The 13,008-nt window shown below is 45.1% G+C and overlaps 1 long non-coding RNA gene across 1 annotated transcript; it reads left to right on the forward strand.

Annotated features, from left to right (window-relative positions):
• The first annotated feature begins 637 nt into the window (after positions 1–637).
• Positions 638–3,127, forward strand: LOC139355805 (uncharacterized). Its single transcript, XR_011606872.1, has 2 exons — positions 638–825; positions 2,179–3,127. It is a non-coding gene; the product is annotated as an uncharacterized lncRNA (long non-coding RNA).
• Positions 3,128–13,008: the final 9,881 nt, after the last annotated feature.

Below are 13,008 nucleotides of genomic sequence, written 5' to 3' on the forward strand. Positions count from 1 at the left end.
TGAGATCCGGCCACTGCACTCCAGCCTGGGTGACAGAGCGAGGCTCCGTCTCAAAAAAAAAAAAAAAAAAGAAGTCTGGGCTAGGTGTGGTGGCTCATGCCTGTAATCCCAGCACTTTGGGAGGTCAAGACAGGCGAATCACTTGAGGCCAGGAGTTTGAGACCAGCCTGGCCGACATGGCAAAACCCCATCTCTACTAAAAATACAAAAGTTAGTCAGGCATGGTGGCACATGACTGTAATCCCAGCTACTTCGGAGGAGGCACAAGAATTGCTTGAACCCCGGAGGCAGAGGTTGCAGTGAGCCAAGATCTTGCCACTGCATTCCAGGCTTGGCTACAGAGCAAGACTCTTTCTCAAAAAAAAAAAAAAAAAAAAAGCAGTCTGGAGGTAAGGAACCTAGGACTATCAGAGACTCAGCCTCCTCCTGTCTTTCTATCCTGTCCATTTTAATGTGCTGGACATAAGGTGGCTGCTGTGCCTCTGAGCACTGCGTATTTGTTCTGGGCAGGAAGAAGCAGAAAGGGTGAAGAGCCAACTCTATCCCTTTTCATCAGGAAAGCACAGTTGTCCTAGAAGACTTTTGCTGACATCTCATTGGCCAGAACTATGTCACATGGCCAACCCTAGCCGGAAGGGAAGCTGAGAAGGGGAAGGCAAGGGACAAAGTGGAGAAGTGTTGGTGTGAATGAGAAAATTCTTGGGCCTCACTCCAGACCTACTGAATCAGAAATGCTGGGGACGGGCGCCCGCAATCTGTGATACAACAAGCTCTCCAGGGGATTTTGATGCAGCTGACATTGGAGAATCATAGCGAAATATGAAGGTCAGTATTGTGGTAGGAAAAAATCCTGGACTAGAATTCAAATCAATTTCTTGGTACAAGTTTTGTTACTGGCTAGCCAAGAGACCTTAGTTTCCTGTCTATAAAATGGGAGTAATAATGGTTGCTCTAGGCTGGGTGCAGTGGCTCATGCCTGTAATCCCAGCACTTTGGGAGGCCGAGGCGGGTGGATCACAAGGTCAGAAGTTGGAGACCAGCCTGGCCAATGTGGTGAAACCCTGTCTCTACTAAGAACTACAAAAAAATTAGCCAGGTGTATTGGTACGCGCCTGTAGTCCCAGCTACCGGGGAGGCTGAGGCGGGAAAATCGCTGGAACCCGGGAGGCAGAGGTTGCAGTGAGCCTAGATCGTGGCACTGCACTCCAGCCTAGGCAACTGAGCGAGACTCTGTCTCAAAAGAAAAAAAAAACAACAATAATGGTTGTTCTGACTTCATTCTCTGAATTGTTGTGAGGACCAGTTTAAACGACGCAGATGAAAACATGTTAAAACTCTAAGTCACTAGACAATTGTACTGATTTTAAAATGGTGAAAGTTCTTACTGAATGAATGAAAGGTTGGAGGAGTTTTGTATGAGGTAGGCCTAGAGCTCAAAGACAAAAATGAAATGTGAGAGAGTGTAGTGGTGAATTTTATGTGTCAGTGGAGAACACTGATGAATAAGAGAAAAAATTTTCTAATTGGGACTGAGTGGTTTATTTTGCTTCTCTGTATTGTTGGTCAAAATTCCAAAAGAATGATAGTCTCTTGACACTGTTTCTGTGTTCAGAGATGATTGCATATAATTAATAAAAGGCCAAAAATGTCTATATGCTGGCCTTTTAGAGTTTTGGTCTCTCACAAGACATTTTCTTGGGTAATAATGATAGAGCAATCTTGCAATGGCCTTGTCACAGTTTATGTAGCTGACGTGTTGGGCAGAGTGCAAATGCCTGGGAAAAGCAAAGCTACTCGTAAAAGGTATAACGGGTTTGTTCGAAAAGTTACAACAGACAGGGACAAAAATAGAAATTGAAACCACAGACGTTCAGAATACACTGTTATCAAAAACAAATGTTTGCAGCAGCTCCAGTGGTTGCTGCTACAGGTGGTTTCCATGAGAGGAAAGAGGACATTGACATACATGGTTTCAAAACAAACACTTTGGAGGATAATGAAATGGAGCATTTAGCAGAAAGAGAGGTAAGAAGATGTGAAACAAATGAAAGGGATTTAGCATTCTGCCATCTGGAATAAAAATACTGAGATGTCATTGTCCGTGCACCAAGCAAGGCATCCATCCTTTACTGTATTAAAACTGCTCACTCAATTCCTTGTTCATTCGTTCCACAACAGCCACCCATATAACAGACATGGAGCAGTTTCCACCGGATGAACTTAGACAAGTCATCAGCTGCTAACGAGGCACCAGGGAAGGCCCAGTCATATCTACATTTGCCTTCAGATAACCTTTATGGGTTTGGAAATTGCCATGATGAAAATAGCAGAGTCGTACTGAGGTTGGGAGTTTGACCTGTCTATTCAGGTGAAAACCACAATGTCAAGAAGGAAACGTTGGCAGCTGTGTGAAAACACCAAAACCAGTGAGTTGCACATCTTCAATGGATGAATTATACAGCATGTGAATTTTATCTCTATAAAGCTGCTACCAAAAAAAAAAAAAAAGGAAGTGTTTTTAAGGCAAAGATCTGGTGACACAGAGGCTGTGCAGGAGCTAAGAGACTTTGTTTGTATATGTATCGGTTAAGTTTGTCTGCACAAAATGTGAAGCCAAGGTTTACTCATTGATTGATCTGTTTACATCTGGACTCTGACATGCAAGTACTGTGATAAGACAGTTTGTAGAAGTAAAATCACAAAACCACGTGCTCCTCGGTGCTAGGGACAGAGAATATAATCTGCACATGAAAAGCTGAAGAGATGTCAACATCCGAAACTGGTGGGGACCCAAAGCCAAGGTCAGTTCATACAAACAGGCCAGGCTAGACATGGTGGCTCATGCCTATAATCCCAGCACTTTGGGAGGTCAAGGTGAGAGAATTACTTGGGCCCAGGAAGTCGAAACCAGCCTGAGCAACATAGTAAGATCTCATCTCTACAAAAAATTAAAAAATAAAAATAATAGCCTGGCGCGATGGTATGCACCTGCAGTCCCAACTGCTCAGGAGGCTGAGGTGAGAGGATCACTTGAGCCCAGGAGGTCGAGGCTGCAGTGAGCCATGAATGTGCCACTGCACTCCAGCCTAGGAAACAGAGCAAGACTCTAAAACAAACAAACAAACAAACAACAACAACAAAAATTGGCCAATGCTAAGTCAGGGATTCAAAATATTCAACCACCTTTGGAACTGGACTTCCTAAGGGTGTTTTAGTTGTCAATCAGGCAAATGGAGTCTTATCTGTTTGTCCTCTTCCCCTTCCAAGAACCCACTGATCTCCTTCCTCCTCTTCAAGTCTTGAGTACCTAGTATGTAGGTAGCCAGGACAGCTGTAATTTGATAAGTGAATACGTTTCCTCCTTTACATCCTGGGAGATTGTTATGGTTATTGCTGCTCTCAAAGACAGGAATTGAAATGCAGCTTGGTTGGACTGAAGAGTCTTGGGGTAAGGATTCCTGAGGTCAAGTGCCGGCCCCATCATTCACAGGTTATGTGACCTGAGTAAGTCATTGGATACCTCTTGATCCCATCCCTTCTCAGTTACTCAGGCTTTGCTACCGTGATCACCCCCTCTTGCCAGCAGCCAGTTTCAGCTTCTCTGCCATACCGTTCTTACCAGCAATACCAGTAGTTGTAATTCCCAGAGTAAAAGCCCAAAGTAAAGACAAAACCTCCCTGCCTTCCCATTCACATCTAGTTCCACTTTGATCTTTTGCTTTCCTTAACAACAAAGTTTCTAAGGAAAGAATTGCTTAGTGTTATGGACTGAATTGTGCACCTCGCAAATTCATATGTTGAAGCCCTAATCCTTTGCACTTCAGAATGTGACTATATATGGCTGGGCGCGGTGGCTCACGCCTGTAATCCCAGTACTTTGGGAGGCTGAGTCTGTTGGATCACCTGAGGTCAGGAGTTTGAGGCCAGCCTGGTCAACACAGTGAAACCCGTCTCTACCAAAAATACAAAAATTAGCTGGACATGGTGGCATGTGCCTGTAATCCCAGGTACTCGGGAGACTGAGGCAGGAGAATTGCTTGAACCCAGGAGGTGGAGGTTGCAGTGAGCTGAGATCGTGCCACTGCACTCTAGCTTGGGTGACAGAGGAAGACTCCATCTCAAAAAAAAAAGAATGTGACTATATATGGAGATAGGGCTTTTAAAGAAGTGATCAAGAGGTCATCAGGGTGGCCCCTAATCCAGTATGACTAGTGTCGTTACAAGAAGAGGAGATTAGGACGCAGACAACACAGGCAGAGCATGTGGGGACACAGGGAGAAGACAGCCATCCACAAGCCAAGGAGAGAGGCCTCAGCAGAAACCAGCCCTGACAACACCTTGATCTTGGACTTCCAGCCTCCAGAGCTATCAAGAAAATACCTTTCTGTTCTGTAAGCTGCCCAATCTGCAGTTCTTAGTTATGGCAGCTCCAGAAGTAAATGCATTTAGACCTTCTATGTCTGCTTCCTCACCTCCAGTCTCTCTTTCTTGTGATTTTCCTCCCTCTTTTTAACCCACTCCAGTCAGGACTCCATGGCCACCAACACTCCTCACAAATTCCCTGTGCCAAAGTCACCACTGACCACCATCTGTCGTGCTGGACCCCTGCTGACTCCAGTAGGGCTAGCACCATGTCAGAGAGGCTGAAGAAGAGACCTGGAGACAATGAACGAGACGTAGGGTTTGTTGGGTGGATTTACAAACAGGGATGGTCCAATGGCAGTGAGCTGGACAGAAGCACCACCACCATTTGTAAAAAGCATGCAGTTTGTATGGCATTTCCACTTAGCAACCTCCACCTAGCAACCTTCATTTAATCCCAAACAAAGAGCCTCTTTCCCCTGTACAACCCTCATTCCAAGAGGTGGCCCGGGGGTTCAGATGTCCTTCATGAATAATGAGTGAATTTCTGGGTTGGCCACTTCCACATTCCTCAGCTTGTAACTCCAAACACACATCTTCTTAGACTACAAGGTCATTCTCAGGGTATGTGTAAGTGAAGTTATTGCTATCAGTACATCTGCTGTAGACCATCTTGCTGGATCTAGAAGCCATCTCGCTGTTCTCATCGTATCTGGCTTCTCTGCAGTTGGTCATACTTTCCTTCCAAAGACAGTTTCAGTACTTGGATCAGGCCACCATGCTGTCTTATTTTCAGTCACCCCATTGGCTGTCCCTTCTCACTCTTCTTGGCTGGATATCCCTTATCTTCTTTCTTCTAAATGTCAGAGCCCTGGGCCCAGCTTTCAGCCCTTTCCTCTGTCCATAATCTCTCCCTAGCTCCTTCCATCTTGTTCTATGGCTATAAATATTTTTTTTTTTTTTTTTTTTTTTGAGACGGAGTCTCACGCTGTTGCCCAGGCTGGAGTGCAGTGGCGCGATCTCGGCTCACTGCAAGCTCCGCCTCCTGGGTTCACGCCATTCTCCTGCCTCAGCCTCCTGAGTAGCTGGGACTACAGGCGCCCACCACCGCGCCCGGCTAATTTTTTGTATTTTTAGTAGAGACGGGGTTTCACTGTGGTCTCGATCTTCTGACCTTGTGATCCGCCCACCTCGGCCTCCCAAAGTGCTGGGATTACAGGCTTGAGCCACTGCGCCCGGCCTATGGCTATAAATATTAAAGCTGATAAGTTACACATTTACATCACCACTCCCACCTCCTCTTTGAGCTCCAGACCCAAATATTCAATTGCCCTGGAACTTCCACCTGGATATAAAAAGCATTTCAAGCTCAATGTGTCTCCCTCATCCTTTCTTTGTTTCTCCCCATTTTTTATTTTTAGAGATAGAATCTCACTTTGTCATCCAGGCTGGAGTGCAGTGGCATGATTTTAGCTCACTGCAACCCCCGCCTCCCAGGTTCAAGTTATTCTCTTCCTCAGCCTCCCGTGTAGCTGGGATTACAGGTACCTGCCACCACGCCCAGGTAATTTTTGTATTTTTTAGTAGAGACGGGGTTTCACCACATTGGCCAGGCCGGACTCGAACTCCTGACCTCAAGTGATCTGCCCACCTCGGCCTAACAAAGTGCTGGGATTACAGGCATGAGCCCCTGTGCCTGGCACCCATTCCCTTAAATAGCATCATTGTTCACCGTGTGTTATCAGAACCCCAAGCACCATCCTTGATTCTCTTTCTCTCACACTTCACATCAGTTCACTAAGCAGCCTTATTGTCTCTATCTTCAAAATAAATCTTCATCTCAGTCATTCATTTACGTCCTCCTCCACTGCTGCCATCCTGGTCCTAACCCCACCCTCCCTCCTCTGAATTACTGCATCTTATTTCCCTGCCTTCCATCTTACCCACTACATGAGTTTTCTGCACAGCAGCCAGGGGTATTCTTTTGAAAGTATTGAATCTTCTCATTTCCCATCACATTTTGAATGAAATCTAGACTTTTCATTCTGGTTTGCAAGTTCCCTCCTGAACCAGACCCTGCCCACCTCTCTGATCTGGTCTCCTTCTCCAGTTTCTTTCCCTCACTGCTGCACTCCGGCCACACTGCTGGTCCTCTAAGCACCCCTGTGGTGTGGTGGGACCTTCACACTCACTGTTCCTTCTGTTACCAGTCACTGATTAGAGCTTCACAGAGCTTGCTTGCCCCTTTCATCATGCAGAGCTTGCTTGCCCCTTTCATCATGCAGAGCTTGGCTCAGAACTCACCTTACGGAGAGGCCGTCCTTGACCCCCCCCCCCAGCTCATATAACACTTGCCCAAACATTGGAGAACCCAGCACACTCAGGTTACTCTTATGACCTTTTAATAAGCTCTTACTATAGTGCCAAGCATTGTATTAAGTGCTTACATGCATTATCTCATCAACCTCGGAACCACTGAAGGAGGCATTCTAATAATCCCCATTTTATGCATCAGGAAATGGAGGCTAAGAGAGGTCAAGCCCAAAGTCATTCAGCTTGCACTAAGGTCTGATTCTAGAATGAGGGCTCTTAAACCATTAGATTCAGCTGATTCAGCTGCTTCTCACTTTAAATTCTATTCTGAGTTATGGATTATATGGCTTCCAGGAGTTTAATTTACAGGATTGATTGGTTTCTATTGCACTTGTGTTTGAGCAGGTAAAATAACCCAGGTGTATCAGTGTGTGCTGGGGAGGGACTTCTTTTCCAAACTATGGTTTTAAACATTCACATAATATAAAATGCAGGTTAGGTAGGCACAAATTCAAGCATAGGTCAAGACCACCTCTCTGGTTTGTGCTTAGACACTTATTAAAGAAGATGAAGATACTTTGCTGTTAATTTTATGGTTTGAGGGGGCTCAAGCACTCAGAAGTTATTAAAGCTTTTAAGCATTTTTCCTCTTATTTTCTTTTAAAATCCTATTTCCTTTTAATCTATTTGGGGTTCAAAAAAGGGAAATAGATAAATAAATACCATCCTCTTTCCACATGGTGATTAGAGAGAAAATCCTTCATATGAGAAGCACTATAGTTTGAACGTGTTCCCCAAAGTTCATGTGTTAGAAACTAAATCCCCAGTGTAACAGTGTTGAGAGGTGGACCTTTAAGAGATGCCTCGGCCGGGCGCGGTGGCTCAAGCCTGTAATCCCAGCACTTTGGGAGGCCGAGACGGGCGGATCACGAGGTCAGGAGATCGAGACCATCCTGGCTAGCACGGTGAAACCCCGTCTCTACTAAAAAATACAAAAAAACTAGCCAGGCGAGGTGGCGGGCGCCTGTAGTCCCAGCTACTCGGGAGGCTGAGGCAGGAGAATGGCGTGAACCCGGGAGGCGGAGCTTGCAGTGAGCCAAGATCACGCCACTGCACTCCAGCCTGGGCGGCAGAGCGAGACTCTGTCTCAAAAAAAAAAAAAAAAAAAAAGAGATGCCTCATAAATGGATTAATGCTGTTATCCCAGGAGTGGATTAGTTATCACAGGAGTGGATGCCTGATAAAAAGCATGAGTCTGATCCCCTTCCTCTCATGTGTGTGCACACGCTTTCTTGTGTTTCTGTAGGTCTGTCGACCTTGGATTTGCCAGACTCCACCACTGTAAGAAATAAATCTCTGTTCTTTATGAGTTACCCATTCTCAGGTATTCTGTTACAGCAACACAAAAAGAAATAGGACAAGAAGGGTCTATGTGCTGGTAAGAACACACACTTACCAAAGACCTACATGTGCCAGGCACCTTTCTGCCTTTATTGTCTCTCTGAGCTGGTATTATTGTCCCTCTTTTACATGTGAGGAAACTGAGGCACTTAGAAGATAAGCAACTGTCCCCATTCCAGAGCAGGAACTCCATAATTATCTGTCCCTTCCTTCCTTACCAGACAGCACAGAGTGTATTTATCTCCAGCATGCAACAGAATTGATTACCTGAGGCCCATTCTGTGAGACCTGTTCTCAGGGCTCTACAATTTAGTTTCACGTTATAATAATAAAAAACACAAAAAGTGACTCTCAGAGATCTGTGGGCCTTTCTGGAAGTGTTGTAAAAACCCAAAAGACAGCAAAGGAATTCAAAGTTCTACGGCTCTTTAGCTTGTAAACCTATGGGTCTGGTCAGGTCCCCATGAGATACCAGGTCATGCCAAATCCTCAGTTACACTGTGTAGCACTGCTGAGAACCGCACTGCTCTTAGGCACAGCAAGGACTCTTCTATCTCGGGCCTTTGTACTTGCTCTTTCTGCTCCTGGACCACTCTTCTATGCCCTTTGGTTCTCAATGCTCAAATGCCATCTCCTCAGAGAGGCCCTCCTGACTTCCCCACCAATTTCTCTCTAAGCCTTTACCCAGCTTATCTTTCTTCACAGCACACACTAAATTACATATTTACTTGTTTATTGTATCTCCTCTACTAGATGGAAGGTTCTTGAGGGCCAAGACTTTATCTGTTTTGTTCACTGCTGTATGCCTGGTGCCTGACATAGAATAAGTGCTCATTAAATAATTGTTGAATAGGCCGGGTGTGGTGGCTTATGCCTGTAATCCCAGCACTTTGGGAGGCTGAGGCGGGCAGATCTTGAGGTCAAGAAATCGAGACCATCCTGGCCAACACGGTGAAACCGTCTCTACTAAAAATACAAAAATTAGCTGGGTGAGCTGGCACACGCTTGTAGTCTCAGCTACTCAGGAGGCTGAGGCAGAAGAATCTCTTGAACCTGGGAGGCAGAGGTTGCAGTGAGTGAAGATCATGCCACTGCACTCCAGCCTGGTGACAGAGCAAGACTCCATCTCAAAAAAAACACAAAAAACAAAAAACAAAAACACACAAATTCATGTTGCAAAATGTAATGGATATTTAAGAGAAATAAATGCCTACTCCTATCAAAGAGGAATAAAGCAGGAAAAGAGGCCCCAAAAGGGTACTACAGAAATCAAAAACCTTGCCTCAGATGATCAAAACGTTTAGGCTGGCTTTGCCAAAGCCATGAGAAACATGGACATTTAAAAGCACAAATTCATCTTGCAAAATGAAATGGGTATTTAAGGTAGTTCATTCATGCAAAAAGAAAAAAAGAATCCAATCAACAAGTTTTCCTTAAATAGGTAGATTAGGTAGATGACTTAGGCAGTGTGTGGCTTATGTAAGTAGTAACCATATCATCTGCATCCTTTTGAGAAGAGCAGAAAGGCACTTGTACTCAAGCTGTCATCCTAACAAAGCAATTCATGGTTACAGACCCACCTCGAGTTGCCTCTGGCATATGTGGACTGTTGGGCAGTGCCCAGAAGTAGCACTGTGAGTGAAGAAGTCGCTTTGGCAGCGGGAGTTACAAAGTCCTTTGCTCACACACTTCAACTAATGTCCAACAACCGCCCCAAGACCGAGTCACATCTGCCCCACACAGTGCCTCTTCAAGCTTCAGGGCTCCTTGGAGCTAGGGTGGTGTATGAAGGGCCATTCTGTATCACGTCTCTAGGCCATATCCATTAAGGGATGACCTTGCTTTCTGCTTGAATGTGTTTTGTTTTGCTTGAGACAGTTTCACTCTTGTTGCCCAGGCTAGAGTGCAATGGTGCGATCTCAGCTCACTGCAACCTCCGCCTCCCTGGTTCAAGCGGTTCTCCTGCCTCAGCCTCCCGAGTAGCTGGGATTACAGGCATGCACTATCATGCCTAGCTAATTTTGTATTTTCAGTAGAGATGGGGTTTCTCCATGTTGGTCAGGCTGGTCTTGAACTCCCGACCTCAGGTGATCCGCCCGCCTTGGCTTCCCAAAGTGCTGGGATTACAGGCGTGAGCCATCGTGCCCAGCCTCTGCTCTAAGTTCTAAATAATTCGGTTATCTAGACATTCAGCCAGAAACTAAGAAGCCTTGAAAGGACTTTCCAGAAACTGGAGAAAATATCCTAGGCCTGGAGTGATCGTTAGTCACAATCCAGGGCAGGCTACCCCAGTTCTTGGGGACTCCTCCCTAGCACTGGCTACTGAATGAAGAGGGCCCTCCTCCTTTTTCCTTTCTGCTGCCTCAGCCAGCACACAGATCCTTTTTAAGGATTTTATTTCAAATCACCATGTGGAAATAGGGTTAAACAAACAGACAAACATACAAAAGTCACAAAGGTTGCAGGGTCTTGAAAAGCTCTTACACTTATTGCCCTGGAACAATTCTTGACTCCTTTCTGAGATGGTAACTGGCAGCCCAGTTAAACGTCTGTTTTCTGTTTTTACTTCAGAAAGCAGAAATCACAGAATCTCTTGCTTCCTTGTTCCAGGCTTTCTGGAGACCCAGACAGACCCTTTCTTCCCTTAAGACAGCAGATGTCACTGGAATGCTAAGTGATTGTTTATCTAAAATGCAATTTTAAAAATTTCTTGTCTTTCCCTGACACTTGGCAACATGCTGTGTCCATAGTAGAAGCCCAGCGGATCCTAACTATTGATGGGTAGTTAGAAAAAGACCTAAGTGGACTTCACTTTGAGATTCTCCTCAGTACAGACTGAACAACTTGTTGCTTTGTTCTGAGGCTGCCCCAAGTAGCCATCCTACAAGTTGGTAAGAAACAACATTCTTTAGCAGCCTCGATGCCACTCGCAGGGTGATGGCCACAGCCTGCTTTCATAAGCAGGAGGCAGAGGCATTAGTTGCATTGTATCTGTTTGTTGGTGTGAATGTGGTCCTGCACTGTGAGTCTTCAAAACAAAACTTGAGGTTGAATCCCTTTTGTTAGGGTAGATAAGGGAGTGTATTGAGCTCCATGGAAAACAGACAGGAGGACTCTGACAGATGGGGAAAGGGTCACCCCCACAGCAGGGGGTCAGCCTGGAAGTGGGTACTATAGCAACACGCTAAGAATTATTCTGTGAATTAAGGGATGGTTGGATTCACTGGATCTGCCCAGGCGGGGAACCTGGCTGGGTCTTTGTCAGTGAACAGATGAAAAGCTTGCTTGCATTTGTGTAAGTTGACAGTTTGGTTGTGTTCAGACAGCTCTAGGCTATGGAGATGACATTACTCCTGAGTTTTACTGCATGCATTTATGTAAATCAGTGGCATACCAGGGAGGGTGACAGCAGGAGTGATCTGCCCCAGCTACCGGCAGTACACAGTAAATTTGTGTGTCTGCAAAGAATTTTAAAATAAAATTGACTAAAAGTCAGTTTGCTTTTTATTATTATGCTCCAACAGTTCCAAACAATGTGGTAAAATACTCCTCCCTCCTAGGGACAGACTTTACCTATGCTGCCCCGAGGCACTCCCTCCTTGGTGCACCACTGGGATAAACAAGCACCAGGTGGGAAGAGTATAAATCAGCAAGAGAGTAAACAGAAAGCAAGTGACTCCTGAGATAAGATGTTTTCATCACAAACACTCTATTTGGTAGAGCTTAGAGTCATTGATCTGTGATGGGCATTTCTGTTAGCTTTGTGTTTCGGTTATCTATTGCTGCTTTAAAAACTACCCCAACATTTAGTGCCTTAAAACAATAATCATTTACTTGTTCACAATGCTGTCATTTTGCAGTGCTCCGTGGGGATGGCTTATCTCTGTTACATATGGTGTCTGCTGGAGCTGGAACTTCCTAAGGGCTTTTCCACTCATGTGTCTCATAGCTCAGCTGGGATGAGCTGAAGAGCTAGAGCTGGCCAGGCATCTTTCTTTTCACATGGCCTTTCCCTGTGGCTAGCAGGGTGGTCTCTCCTTATGAGTGGCTGGCATTTTCCAGAGTACAAAGCAGAAGCTATCGGGTTTGCTTAAATGCTTTTGCTTAATGCCGAGGCTTGGAAGTCTTAGAACATTCTTTCTACCACACTCTATTGGTCAGAGCAATCACAGGGTCAGCCCAGATTCAAAGGGAAGAAAAATACACCCACTTCATGATGGAGACACTGTTGTGGTCATCTCTGGAAAAATGATCTACTTCATATTGTTTTCTTCTATCATAACAAGATCGTATGATTTCACATGTTGCTTTAACCATGATAAACCTTGTCAAACTGGAAAAAGGTAGGCCTTTTTCTTTTTAAAAATCAGCCCCTTGTAATAGTCATACCTTGATTCTGAATGTGGAGATGGCCTCTTCAATGGATTCCTAGGGAGAAACAAGAGATCATAGGGCTCCTACCTCAGCATTTGGGAGAAAATATTAGAATGAGCCTGATTTGCAAAAACCTAAAGTCCAAAGCATGTTCAAGTCTGTGAGACTATCTAGATCACAGTTTTAGCTCTTTCTCCCAAGACAAGGTCCAATGACCATCATATTTCGATCATTACTCCTTGGTGTCTGACAATTCTCTGCACTGCAATTTACATCCTTTAAAACCAGTACTGTTGGAAATGGACTATGTTGTGAGGGTCAGAATATGAGTGTCTTTCAGATACTGTAATGTGACAGGAATCCCTCGAGGGTTGCTATACAGTTCACCCCGGGTCACAGAACTACATCCCGGTCCAAACAGTATCCACATTAGAGCTAATAGGCATCAACGTCACTCACCTGCCTTTGCCAGACAGTTAATCCACCTATATGCGGACAGAGCCTTGGTTTGGAAAACACGTTCATGCCCACTGTCTCACTCTCTTGTCACTTTAAATA

Source organism: Macaca nemestrina, chromosome 8, assembly GCF_043159975.1.
Source record: "Macaca nemestrina isolate mMacNem1 chromosome 8, mMacNem.hap1, whole genome shotgun sequence".
NCBI lineage: Eukaryota > Metazoa > Chordata > Mammalia > Primates > Cercopithecidae > Macaca > Macaca nemestrina.